The sequence below is a fragment of the Papilio xuthus genome, unplaced genomic scaffold, assembly GCF_000836235.2.
Source record: "Papilio xuthus unplaced genomic scaffold, Pxut_1.1 DF827756.1, whole genome shotgun sequence".
Classification (NCBI taxonomy): domain Eukaryota; kingdom Metazoa; phylum Arthropoda; class Insecta; order Lepidoptera; family Papilionidae; genus Papilio; species Papilio xuthus.
The window spans coordinates 2,890,639-2,903,444 of record NW_013530893.1 but is presented as its reverse complement, the minus strand read 5'-3'; positions in this window follow the sequence as shown (position 1 = coordinate 2,903,444).

The window sequence follows — 12,806 nt, the reverse complement described above, 5'->3', positions numbered from 1 at the left end:
AAAACATATCTATCCTTTTCTAATAGACAGTCACTACTAAATAGGTGTTTAGTATTCGGAAGGGAACACAGTTAATTGTGTGGGGAGCGAAGAAAAATAATATAAAAGGGCAGTTATTTTAACAGTTCTTAAGACATTATTGTGTATACAATAAGGTTTAAAATGGCGTAATTATAATGTAAATGTTGTTTATTGGCTCCTATTAAAGATCAGTTTTTCGTATGAGGAAGGAAGATAATATTAAATCATTTTGTCCATAACATTTCTTAATAGATATACGATACTTTATTATTTACTAGCTGTCGCCTGTAACTCCGTCTGCGCGGTATAAAAAAAATAGTAGCCTATGTTCTGCCAGACTGCGTCAGTCAAGTGCTTGAACCCTGAGCCACCGACGCATGTTTGGATATACCTTCAAACAAACATCCATCCATCTAAACATTCACATTTATATTAGTAAGATATAAGTAAGAAGGAAGATTATAATACAATTGACTATTAGAGACTAGCATCTAAACATTTCTTTGTTCTCAGTTACAAAGAAGAACCTGTTGTTCTTGCTTTAATTTAAATAAATAAAACCTATAAAATTTAAAAGGAATAGAACTTTCATTGTATTTCACCAAAAACCATAGACACTGTTAAGTTAAACTCATGTTTTAACCCTTTAAACGCCGGTAAAGGATATTATGGACGTCAATTTGGTTACATGTTTCACCATAAATATGTACCACGACACTACTCTCGGTATGAGTAATCATTCTTTATTTGTCAAGAACTGATTTCGCAATCCTACGTATAATAATGTTTTCAATAGCCATGATTTTTCAAAAATCCGCGTTGCGCGTTATAGTCATGGTAAAGTCACTAAAACGGTTGACGTATACTTAAGCTAATATGTATTAGAAATATTATCTAAGTTATTTTGGTTAAGTTCAATATGTTTACGATACTTTAGACATCTAGTCAAAATGTGCGCTAAATCTAGAAATAGAAAACAATGGGAGATCCATTAAAATGAAGCAAATGTGGTTTATTGGTTACATAAAATTAATTTATATATTTAACATGAGAAGTCTTAAATCTATGATATTAAATAAAATATTAAAAACGAATAATTAACTAAAATGTATTTTAAATGGAGTCCCTTTAGGCAAGGTCCCAAAGATGCTGGCAGCGTTCCCCTTTTAATAGCTAAACTAATTCTTTGTCCGAGGTAGCTGCCAGCTCTTCGGTCCTCTGTGATGACGATTAACTTTTTTATACTTCATTAAAGCCTTAAAAGCCTTAAAGCGCTATAACCCCACGGACCAAGGGTCTAGACACCGAGGGCCGCGGAGGAGAGCGAAAGCGTGCCCGTGGTACCGTCCCGATGCGTTGGAGGAACAGAGGGGTTTAGTGGGTATGCCTCCGCTATGGTGGAGAATCCCACATAACTACCGCGTCCCCCCCGGGGCGCGGAGTATGCATAAAGCATTCCCCTATGAAAAAAAGGGTCTAGACACCGAATGGGACAAAATCATTTTATCTTATTAAAAAACATTAAAGCCTATTATTAGTACCGTAAAAATAATTCATTTGCTTTAAATACGTACCAATATAATTATTCCTATGCTATTTATAATTAAATTATTCCCCATTTAATTCCTTTTCCATTTTACAATGACACATGACATTGTTCTACTAAATATAAATCATGTAAAGCGCATATTTAAATATAATTAAGCGGACGACTGTTAGAAATACGTCAATTAGCAGACATTTTGCCGCGCATTTTTTGTTGCCAGTTTAAAAAAAATATGATTTATTACCACAAGCATGTAACGTGAGACTCGTTAGATGTTACAAATTGTCTATGCCCCGGTTTAGATGATATTTAGATTATTACAGACTAATGATTGACTGACTATGTGCACAGACTTTCTAACGGTAGAAAGATCTATGTCTTATTTGAAGTGAATACCAATGTGTTTTGTCTGATAGGTAACCTATACATTGTCTATTAACTATTGTTTATTGTAGATATTGAGATGGACATGTTCAAAAATGTAATGATAGAGGCTTATGATGTTGGAATATTTTTATTATCTACTAACTGTCGCCCGCGACTCCATCCGCACGGAATAAAAAAAAAATAATTAGTAGCCTATGTGTTCTTCTAAGCTCCTATATGTATGCCAAATTTCATCGAGATGCGTTCAGCCGTTTTAGAGATACCTTCAAATAAACATCCATCCATCCATTTAAACATTCACATTTATAATATTAGTAAGATTTTTCCATAGTTGTAGGTGTTGTTCCGATTTATAAAACAACTAACAGTTGTCCGTGACTTCGATCATGCGCAATTTAAGGAATAAATGTAGCCATATTACCGGGGAAAATGTAGCTTCCAAACAGTGAAAGAGTTTTTAAATCGGTTCAATCTATTCAGAGCCTATTCAATGCATACAAACAAACAAATTTATCTTCTTTATAATATTAGTATAGATAAATAAAAAACAAAGTTAGTGCTGTTTAAAATAATATTTTTATTATTTTACTTAAGTGTCAATTCCGTTGGTACACAAATCTCAATATAAATAATTTAAATAGAAGCCTGTCTATTACTTTCGTAAGCTTACAACTAAATCTTCAGTAACATATGTGTATCGTTGCATTGCTGTAAATTAAACTACACTCTAAACAAATATACATCTACTATTTTATTATTAGAAAGCGTACAAATATGATTCTTAACACTCACGTAATAAGGATACGACACTTTTTCGGTAGAAATTTGTAAAATAAAATTCCGTCGTCTGGTTAATTTGGCCTGAAAGGAAATATTTTCGTTGAGGGTTTTGTATTTTGACATCAGTGTTAATAGATGGCAGGTGTGAGCTGCTATCTGTGGTATGCGATACCAACGCTTTTGACATTTCGGGTATCAATCATTCATAGCAATAGAAATATTTTTGGTATACATACGTAATTGATTCATTAGTGATGGGAACACGTGTCCGGAATTGACATGATGTGGTATAGAATAATTTAATGGTTTGATAATCTGTATAACTGGATAAAATCTGGATACTTTAATGCGTGTTGAAGCGCGAGAAACTTTCCTCAACGCTATTGCATTTCCTAGTCCCTTCGTATTATGAAAAACGCTGGCTTTTATATTACACGTCCCGGTTGTTTAATATTCGGTGCAAAAATTATAAAAGATCACTCAAAGATTGCTTGAAGACGCAGTTTGATTCGTTTACTTCTAAGACTCTTACTTTTACTAGCCTAAAAAGTAGTCTCAACACGTTTATACTCTTTTCAAGACGACAATTGGATGTGTGGAAAAAATCCTTCAAAATTTCTAAATAGACTAATGAATATTTAGTTCAATTACTTATCGTTTTAACATTGTAGATTTTTTTAATTTACATTCTTTTTTGTTTTCTAAATCGTGTAAAATGTGACGCAGCCAACGGCTCTGGCCTACACGCAAGGAGTGAAAGACGTAATTTCGCCCATAAAAAAACTTTTTATTTCAATGCTAAGAAAAATACGTCACTTTCATTAATCCCAATTAACATTAATGAAAAATTAAACTGTTTTTTTTTTCGGGCCACGAAAACAATAAAATTACTGTGTTGAATTTCCGCCGAGAACTGTCAGCGTTGCAAAGGTGTTCGCGTCACCAGCGCAAGCGTATCCCGACAAAAAGTGCCTATTTGTTGTAGCTCAATGCGGTATTTTAATCGTTGAAAGATAAAAGTTTTTACTCTACAAACTCGAACGAACGCAGACAACTTAAAAAATTCCGCGAAAAAGGGGACCCTTTATCGTACCAATTAAAATTTCCAACGCAAAATGGCTTCCCCGATCCGCCATTTTGATGTCGTGTAAAAAGCGCGCGGATTTCGATATTTATGTCATCCGTTTTGATGGGGACTGTTAATGAAATTTATTGGGTGCGTTCTTTTCAAAACAATGTCTGTTGTATCTTGGGACCATTCTAATTTTTATTACTTATAATTAAACTTATTATTTTACAACTAATTGACAAACACAAAGATGGCTATTGTGAGCACATCTTCTATATACTCGTATATAAAAGAAAGTTGTGTTAGTTACACTATTTATAACTCAAGAACGGCTTTACCGATATGCCTGAAAATTGGTGAGGAGGTAGCTTAGAGCCAGGAGACGGACATAGGATTTTTTTTTTCGAATTTATGCCTTGAAGAGCTGCTTTTTATTTAACTTACTAATATTATAAATGCGAATGTTTAGATGGATGTGATGTGGATGGATGGATGGGTGTTTGAAGATATCTCTAGAACGGCTGAACGACTCGATTAAATTACGGAACACATAGGCTACACTAATTAAGTTTTTTTCGTATATCCACGCAGACGGAGTCGCGGGGGATAGCTAGTTTAAAATAAAATAAATAAAGCGAGGTACATTTCTCATGCAAATTTAAAACTAAGAGGCGACCTTAGTGAGCTTTTAGCTCTAAGTGGCCACAGTTTTAAGTCTGGGCTATTAAAACGTAGGATCATTGACAATAAATGAAAGTTTAAGCGGGAATTTTAATCATTGTCTATGCTTTAAAAAAACATGCCGCCACAGAGTCTACTAAGAGCATCACAGAAGGCCTTTTCGGGAACAAACAATAAAACTCAAGAGGTATTATATTGCTTGGAATAAAAAAAAAAGAAATGGAGGCGTGCCTGAGTATTCATTAGAAACAAATTCGTTTTGTGCTTTGGTTGCTTCGGCCGCACACCAGATAGCCTTACGGCATTGTTACAGTGTATGCAAGAATTTGAGATGCTACATTTTGTTTAAACGGTATTTACAGCCTAGTGACTTGTGCCTTGCTAAGTAGATTTCTGATAAAAAGGTAGCAATCTCTAAGTTCGTTTAATAAACTTAAAGCTATAAATGACACAGACAGACACACTTTATTCCTGTTTTCAATCATGATTTTATAAGAATAATATGTTAGTAATATGTATCTCCTAAGCAAAGTGTACGTACTGAAAATTTAATAATATTTTTATGATATTTATTCTCATTATTTTAGATATACTATAATTCTCTATTGGTCAAGCCTAAAAGCGTGACATAGCTAAGTTTAACGACCGCCAGATGGCGCCTCTTTCGGTCCAGAGAATAATACGTCAGAAAATTGACGTATTTCACGCCCTCTACTGTCCTTTTTCTCTTATTTCTATTGAAACTATCGAAAGTGTAAAATCTACCCACGATTTGATACGGAACGTTTTTCGAATTCAGTCGCTTTTAATTTTTTTTTGTTTGAAATTAATTATTATATTGTCATGCCAAATGGTATTAAAAATCTATAATGTTTGACTGGAATTGTGTCAGAAGACGAAACAGAAGATATTTTTGATAAAATTATAGGAATAAATAATACAAAAAAAGTTTTTTAGACTTCATAACTCTGACATAATAAAACTATATATAAGAGATTAAAATAAAGTTCATTAAAAAATAATTTTCAGACCTTACAAAGCGACATAAAATCGTTTAACTTCCAATGCAATTGACAATAGTACATTCACTGACATAAATTTTACATGTCAAAATTACGCATTACAAGAAACACTTAAAGATCTATTCTTCGACAACGATATTTTGGTGAATGTTTCAAGGTGGTCTTATTGAACGATTGTTAAGAACACCGCGGGATCCGTATAGTAATATAAGTTAAATTAGCATCTTTTGTACGCGACTGTCTTTTGTATTGCACAAGGTGTGCCTTTGCTGTGACATATTTGATTTATTTTAAGTCATTGGTTTGTGGCACGTGGTTAAGAGAAACTAAGCTAAGAGAACTTTTCTTTCTGTGCATCCTCTCCGTCTTCGATCAAAGGTAGGCGACGCTTAGCAATTGCGTATGTCTATAGGCAACGGTCACTTCGCTATTTCAGCGATTTCAGGTGGCCGCTCGCTCGTTTGCCACCTTATGATATAAAAAAAATAACTATCTCATAAACCACAGTAAGACTTTTAAAGAAAAGAATATTTCTCATACTAAATCTTTACTAAGAGACTCTTTTAGTAACCATTACGTATAGTGTTTTTGAGTTGACATTTACACATAGAGTGCGCAGGCGCCGGTAAGTAAACGAACATTAAAAGAGCCGCCGCTTCTGGAATTACTAAAGTCTATATTTATCTAATAAACTTCTAGTCAAGATAAATGCACTAACTATTAGTAGAGATGAGAAAAATGATTTAAATTTTTAGACAAGAGTCTTATTACTTATTATATTATAAATTATAATTAATATTAAAAATGCTAATGTTTAGATGGATGGATAGTTTGAAGGTATGACGGCTTGAAATTTGGCATTGATAGAACATAGCCTGTAAGAACACATAGGCTACTTATTTTCTCAATTCCGTGCGGACGGACTCGCGGGCGACAGCTAGTATTACATTTAAACTCATAAAATTTCTACTTTTTATAAACATAAATTAAGTTTCACTTAGCAGACATAGTTAAATAAGGTATTCACAACCTAAAGATTGTCTTAGTACAGCTTCAAGTAGGCAGCATGTTGACAGTTTTTTGTTTTTCATAAATAAAATTAATTCTCTCGAATACATTGACCCTTCAACTATAAAGGTTTCAAAGACCGGCGCCTCACATTCCGACATAATAATAATTAAGGAATCGTGTGTATGTATGTTTAATCAACTTCAAATATTGACCCGGTCACGGCAATTAGTTGGGAGGAGACACCGTGACCCGGCGACGAACGGCCACGAGCAATGGGTCACCACGAAAACTATCGTCTTGAGACTTTCATAAAAAAGCGTATTATAAAATCAATGTTCATATTATGCTAAACGTCCACGTAGACTTCAAAATTATTTTTTAGAATTCCTAAGGTTATTTTTTGCTTATACATGCAATCTCAAGTGAATCACGAAATACTGACTACACGAAACTTAACTTTCATTTAAAAAGGATAAAAAAATGGTTCCTGAGCAATTCTTTTTCATGCTAAATCAAGGTGACTAACAAGGTGATAACTTAACATCTCTAAGTTCAGCAATAAAACAAAAAAAAAGATAAAAAATTACTTTTTATAAAACTAATAGAATAAACCACCAAGTTCACACTTACTGTGGTGGTAGTATAGAGTATTTTTCTTAATGACCGAACTCTTTGCAATCTATTAAGCAATTACTCGTAGATGGTTTCGTCGGCGATGCTATTAATAAAACAAACCAAATTAACATACAGGATATAATAAATAAGAAAAGAAATGAACTCTCAGAGTTTAAACACAAAAACCATATTACTCATTATTTTGTTTATAAAGAAATTCGTGTAAAACATGAAGAAATAGCTCCTAAAATTTAATATATCTTTATATAATAACAAAATTGGAGTGTCTGTATGTAATATCGAAAAATAACCATACTTCTAAGATGACGTCATTGCGTTACTTGTAACAAAGTATCAATTTTTCATTAATTTTTTTAAATGTTTGCCTGTCTTTTCCAAATAATCTCCGAAACGGTTGGACAGATTTCGATGTCACTCATATCTGATGTACGAGATAGTATCTTTAGCGTTTTTTTTAATTCCGCGCCATCGTAGTCGCGGGCGACTGCTAGTTTCAAATTAAATTTGTAAAACAAATAAGCCAACACATTTTTGCATTCTGTCTGCATGAACAATCCTTTAAATAATCTTTTCTAGAAACAACAAATTTTTGTTTTAAATTATATCTGTTGTGGATATCAATTCAAATTTTACATCTCCTAACAACAACATAAAACAATATAAGGAGTTCATTAGTGCGTATATAAATAAAGATCAATAATTACTTAGTGTGACTATGCTATGGACGGAAGCGGAAGCGATAGCGGATACGTTTTATTACTAGGTATAATTTTTTTTCAATAATGTTTATTATTAATATTTAGGTTATATATACTAGCTGTTGACCAAGGCTCCGTCCGCGCGGAATTAAAAAAAGACTTAATTAGTATGTGTTTTCCAGACTATGTACATCCGATCCGTTGAACCGTTTTGGAGATACCTTTTATAAAATATCCATTCATCCGTACATTCGCATTTATAATATTAGTAAGATTGCAAATATTTATAATTGTTTAAAAAAATAGACAATCTATCAACTTAAAGAATAGTAGATTAAAAGTGAAAAATACAAGAACTTAAGTTACGAGTAATAGAACCCTTCTTCTAATAGTTTTTAAAAAATAAATCTTTATTACGCTTTCCTATGATTACTACAGTATTAATACTATACCTAGATGTAATCTTTTTATGTTTTATCCGCTCTCTTATGTACTAAGTTCTTACTATTATACTTCGTGAAGTTTCAATGACATATAGTTAGCAGGGAAATAATAGACATTGCAATTATTTGTAATTATCATTCTCAGGCATCTATTAAGGGCACGGTTTATTACAAATTATTGTAGGAGGTTAAGTGTGAGTTGATTAAATGAACTATAAAACAAATATTTTATAGCTAAATTAAATGAACTTAAAATAACTAAATGAACTATTAATGTAAGCTTTCTTTAGGAAGATATTAATTAACACAAAATTAACAATACATAATCAGTAGTCATGCTTATACAGCGTGTCCTAAAATTCAACGATAAGCCGGTACTGGTGTACAGCCAGGTCGATAACTACATGGGGAAAAATACTAAAAAAAATCTGTGTCCGGCTTTTTAATTCCAGCGACTCTGACGGCATGGAAATAAAAAAACTTTATTAGTAGCCTTCTATCATTCTATGTTCTTCCAGACTATCTTCTATATCCATGCCAAATTTTATCGAAATCCGTAGAGCCGTTCTCGAGATACATTCTAAAAACATCCATCCGTCTAAACTTTCGCATTTATAACGTAAATTCTATCCTTCGATATTGGAATGAGGTGAGATTGGAAACTTGTGGTTAGACCCTGGGTATCCTTACCTAATGGATAGTCGTAACCATGACGGATTGTAACAAATAATTCCTTCTATATATTTTGGTTTGGATCTACTCATACGCTGTATTATCTTCTACGCAGTCTTTAATATAGCTACCATTGATTGTAAAATTTTCTCGAATATTCTTCGCTTAATTTAGTTAATTAATGAAATCAGTAATTAATTAGTGTACACCGTGTCTGTGGTTTGCAGAATTACCTCGTAAATAGCGTCGCCGAAGGGGTAGTTGTCAAATATCGATAAGGCAGTGTCGCCGTACTTGCCTCGGACCATTACAGGTTCTTTGCCTTTAGAACACTACAGGGCTATTCTGCAATGAAATATGTTTTATTCACATTTATATTAAAATTACACACGCATTTTTTTGATAATATAGAGCTGTTAGCATTTAAGTTTGGTAGTCTTTTATTTTATACGTCTTCTGTTTGCATAGAACTAAAACTGTCTTTACTTATAGGCCAATTTTAAGGTTATATCTTGTACTACAATATTGATAAAATAACATTTAATAACAACGGTAATCAATCTTTCAATTCTCTATTCAAGTTCATGTTTAACCGTCAATTAAATTCATCAATATTACCAACATTATAAATTCGAATGTTTGGATAGATGGATAGATGGATATCGGAACGGATATAGCTGGAATTTTCCATATTTGTCGAACATAGTCTGCAAGAACACATACATAGGTTACTCCGTAAGTTATTTTAATAGCGCACGGACGGAGGCGCGGGCGACAGCTCGTCAAATATAAGTAAACGATCACTATTGCTATCTCAATTTTGTCAAATAGAACAACAAGGATGGCAATACCTGTCAATAATAACTGCAAAAAACATTGTTAATTTTAAAAATATTGCAGAATATAGCCCAGCTATCAGTGCAGCCCAGCTATCAGGAGTGCACGGCGCGAGCATTCTCTAATTTGTAATTACGTGGAGCTCCGCTAGATGGAGCTTATTAAGTTATTATCCATCCACAATGCACGAGCTAACATCGCCGCATCGCTGGGAGACATCGCCGTACTAAAATGTCGCTAATTATCACTTAGTAAGACGATACAGTACAACTTATTTAAAGAATTTATTTATCTTTACAATCGAGAGTCTGTAGATTAAAACTTAAGTAAAGTTCAGATTATATTTTAGAGCAGATCTTAAGAATATTATGTTTAATTCTTTATGTATAAAAAAGAAGAAAATAGTCATAACATAATTCTGTTTCAGTTTTTCAATCATGACCCTCTATACATAAATCCTTTATCTTTTTCGTCTCTTATGTAAAGGTTAATAAGGCATCATACTTTCTATTAAAGAGTAGCAGTTGGCCGCGAAGTGCGCGCTGTATTCAAAAGAATCTCGTAATAGATACACCCGAAATCACACGGGAATAGTTTAGCTTCCCAACAGTGTAAGAATTTTTCAAATCGGTTTAATAGTTTAGGAGCCTATGCAATCTAAACAAACAAACAAATTTTCCTCTTTATATTAATATAGAAGTATAGTAATATGGTTGCGTTACTTAAGACCAAGTGATCTGCGTCCTCGATATTTAGTTATGACACATTAATGCCAACATTTGAGAACTCAAAACTCTGTTAAAGCGTCTTACTAAAAAAAGAAATGAAAAAGGACGGGGTCCTATTAAAGTATTTCCGATAGTGACTTATCGCTGTGTCCAAGGCGAGCCATTAGCGAAACGTGGGCCATGTTAAATAGACCCCCTCTCCCCGCTGTCCGCGACCGTCGCCTTACCAGCAATGCTCAGTATTGCTTTACCACCAGTAGTGTTCATGCTGTCTTTACATTACTAATCTACTATAAGCAATTCTATATCTGACTAAACAGGCAAGTCCAGTACTTCAATTAATCTGCCCTGCTCTTGTCAAATGAAGTTGAATTAAATCAAATTATGTTTGATTATATACGTTTTTTTTTCCTTATTTCATTTGAATTTTTTTTACTCTACATTGTTTTAAAATATAAAATTATCTTTCTTTATTTCTAGACAATACTAAATTTTAATTACTAAAACTGTAACTTAATTGGCGTGTTCTAAAAGTTTGAAATTATACCTGATACTTATAAAATAACATTACAATGTAACTTGATCAAGTTACTAGCACTACTAAAGACAGCACAAAGGGCAGAGCGCTGGGGCAAGTCGTGACTCGGCGCTTGACGCAGCCTAATGAAGTCGTAAGGTGCTCGCCCGGCGACCGGACTGTAATGTGGATAGTCAACTGCACAACACAACAACAAATACAACAAGCACAAGGACGATCATAGGATAATAACAAGTTAAACAATACCAAAGATAGAACAGCCATAAGACGTCGCGAATAAAAAATTTAGACTCACGTTCACAAAAAAAAATCAAAGAGAACATGGATCTGTTATAATATTGTTATGATGTAACGATTAAAACAATCAATCGAGCAAAATACACAAACAATGTAATACACTCAAAAAAAATTTAACTAAGAAATTGTTAAATAGTAAACTGATTTAAAAGTCATGTCCATATTACTTCAACTAGTTCGCCGTCGCTATCTCTTTGGGTGGTTCGTATTATAACTCATTAGAGCGCTGGGACACTCGACCAACCTCACAATTATCCTGTTCGAGTCAGGTCGCACTCGCCTGTGTGGAATACAAGCATTAAACCATTAATTCTATACATTGTATTGACATTCTTTCGTACATTATGTGTTCATTCAAGTATTTCGATTTGTCATAAGCTGCGAGAGATTAACAAAGACATATAAAAGATTTAGGTCCTTGAAATCTAAGAAAGATGAAGAAAGTGATTGGTGCAAAAGAGAATATTCATAAGAGGGGAGTGAATTCAGATAACAGACCTGATAAAGATGCATAGAAGAGTACCTAGTCCTAATCTGTTATAAAGACTGAGAGATAAATTCCTTAAAACCTAATCGCAACTCCATCTGTTAGTTCCAGTGATGGACTTAAACCAACATTAAGAAGAATTGCTCAACACCTAAAGTCTAGGTACAAAGAGCTAGAAATGTTTACTAGAAAGCCCAATGCCTCACAGCAATCATAGTTTCCCATATGTTTCCCATACGTAATATTCTCACAGCATTTGGCGTGGGTACACACAATTTGCTAATGTGATTTGCCCGATGTTTGCCCGCGCTGTACCCACGGCACTTTATTTGTTCACTTACCATCCAATAGGAAGCACCTCTACATAGGATGTTTGTTTATAAGAACAGTTAGGATTTCCTTTTAGTTTCTTGAACACCATGTGAACGTGTTTGCAAAGATTATGCGTCATATTACTTTGTATACCGAAAATTGTGCCTAAATGTGCAACATTTTAGACATTGCAAAAAAGTTTTGCTAAGAAAAATTCTTTGTTTTGGTATGTTTTCCCTTTAACTTATATCCTTAGTCACTTAATTATTTCTAATTTTTTTTTATAAATTTGGTTATGTATCGTTTATAGATATCGATCAATCCGAAGTGTACTTATGAAACAAATTTTTATACAGACTGATTGACATAATTTTTGGTGTAACCTTAAGAATTGAAGATTCAACTGTTTGTGTCCAGGGCTTTATACAATTTTGAAGGTAATAAAAACAAAACTCGGAGGATCCTGTATACATTAATGTAGAGACAATATTCTCACCATGGGCTGCTAACAAATGATAAGTGAGTTTATTCGTCGCCAGTTCCATACCCATTCTTATGGTTTCTGTTAACATCACTTAGTTGAATTAGAGCAGATGTCTTTCCCCATTAATGGAAGAGTAGAGAACAGAATTATGATTATT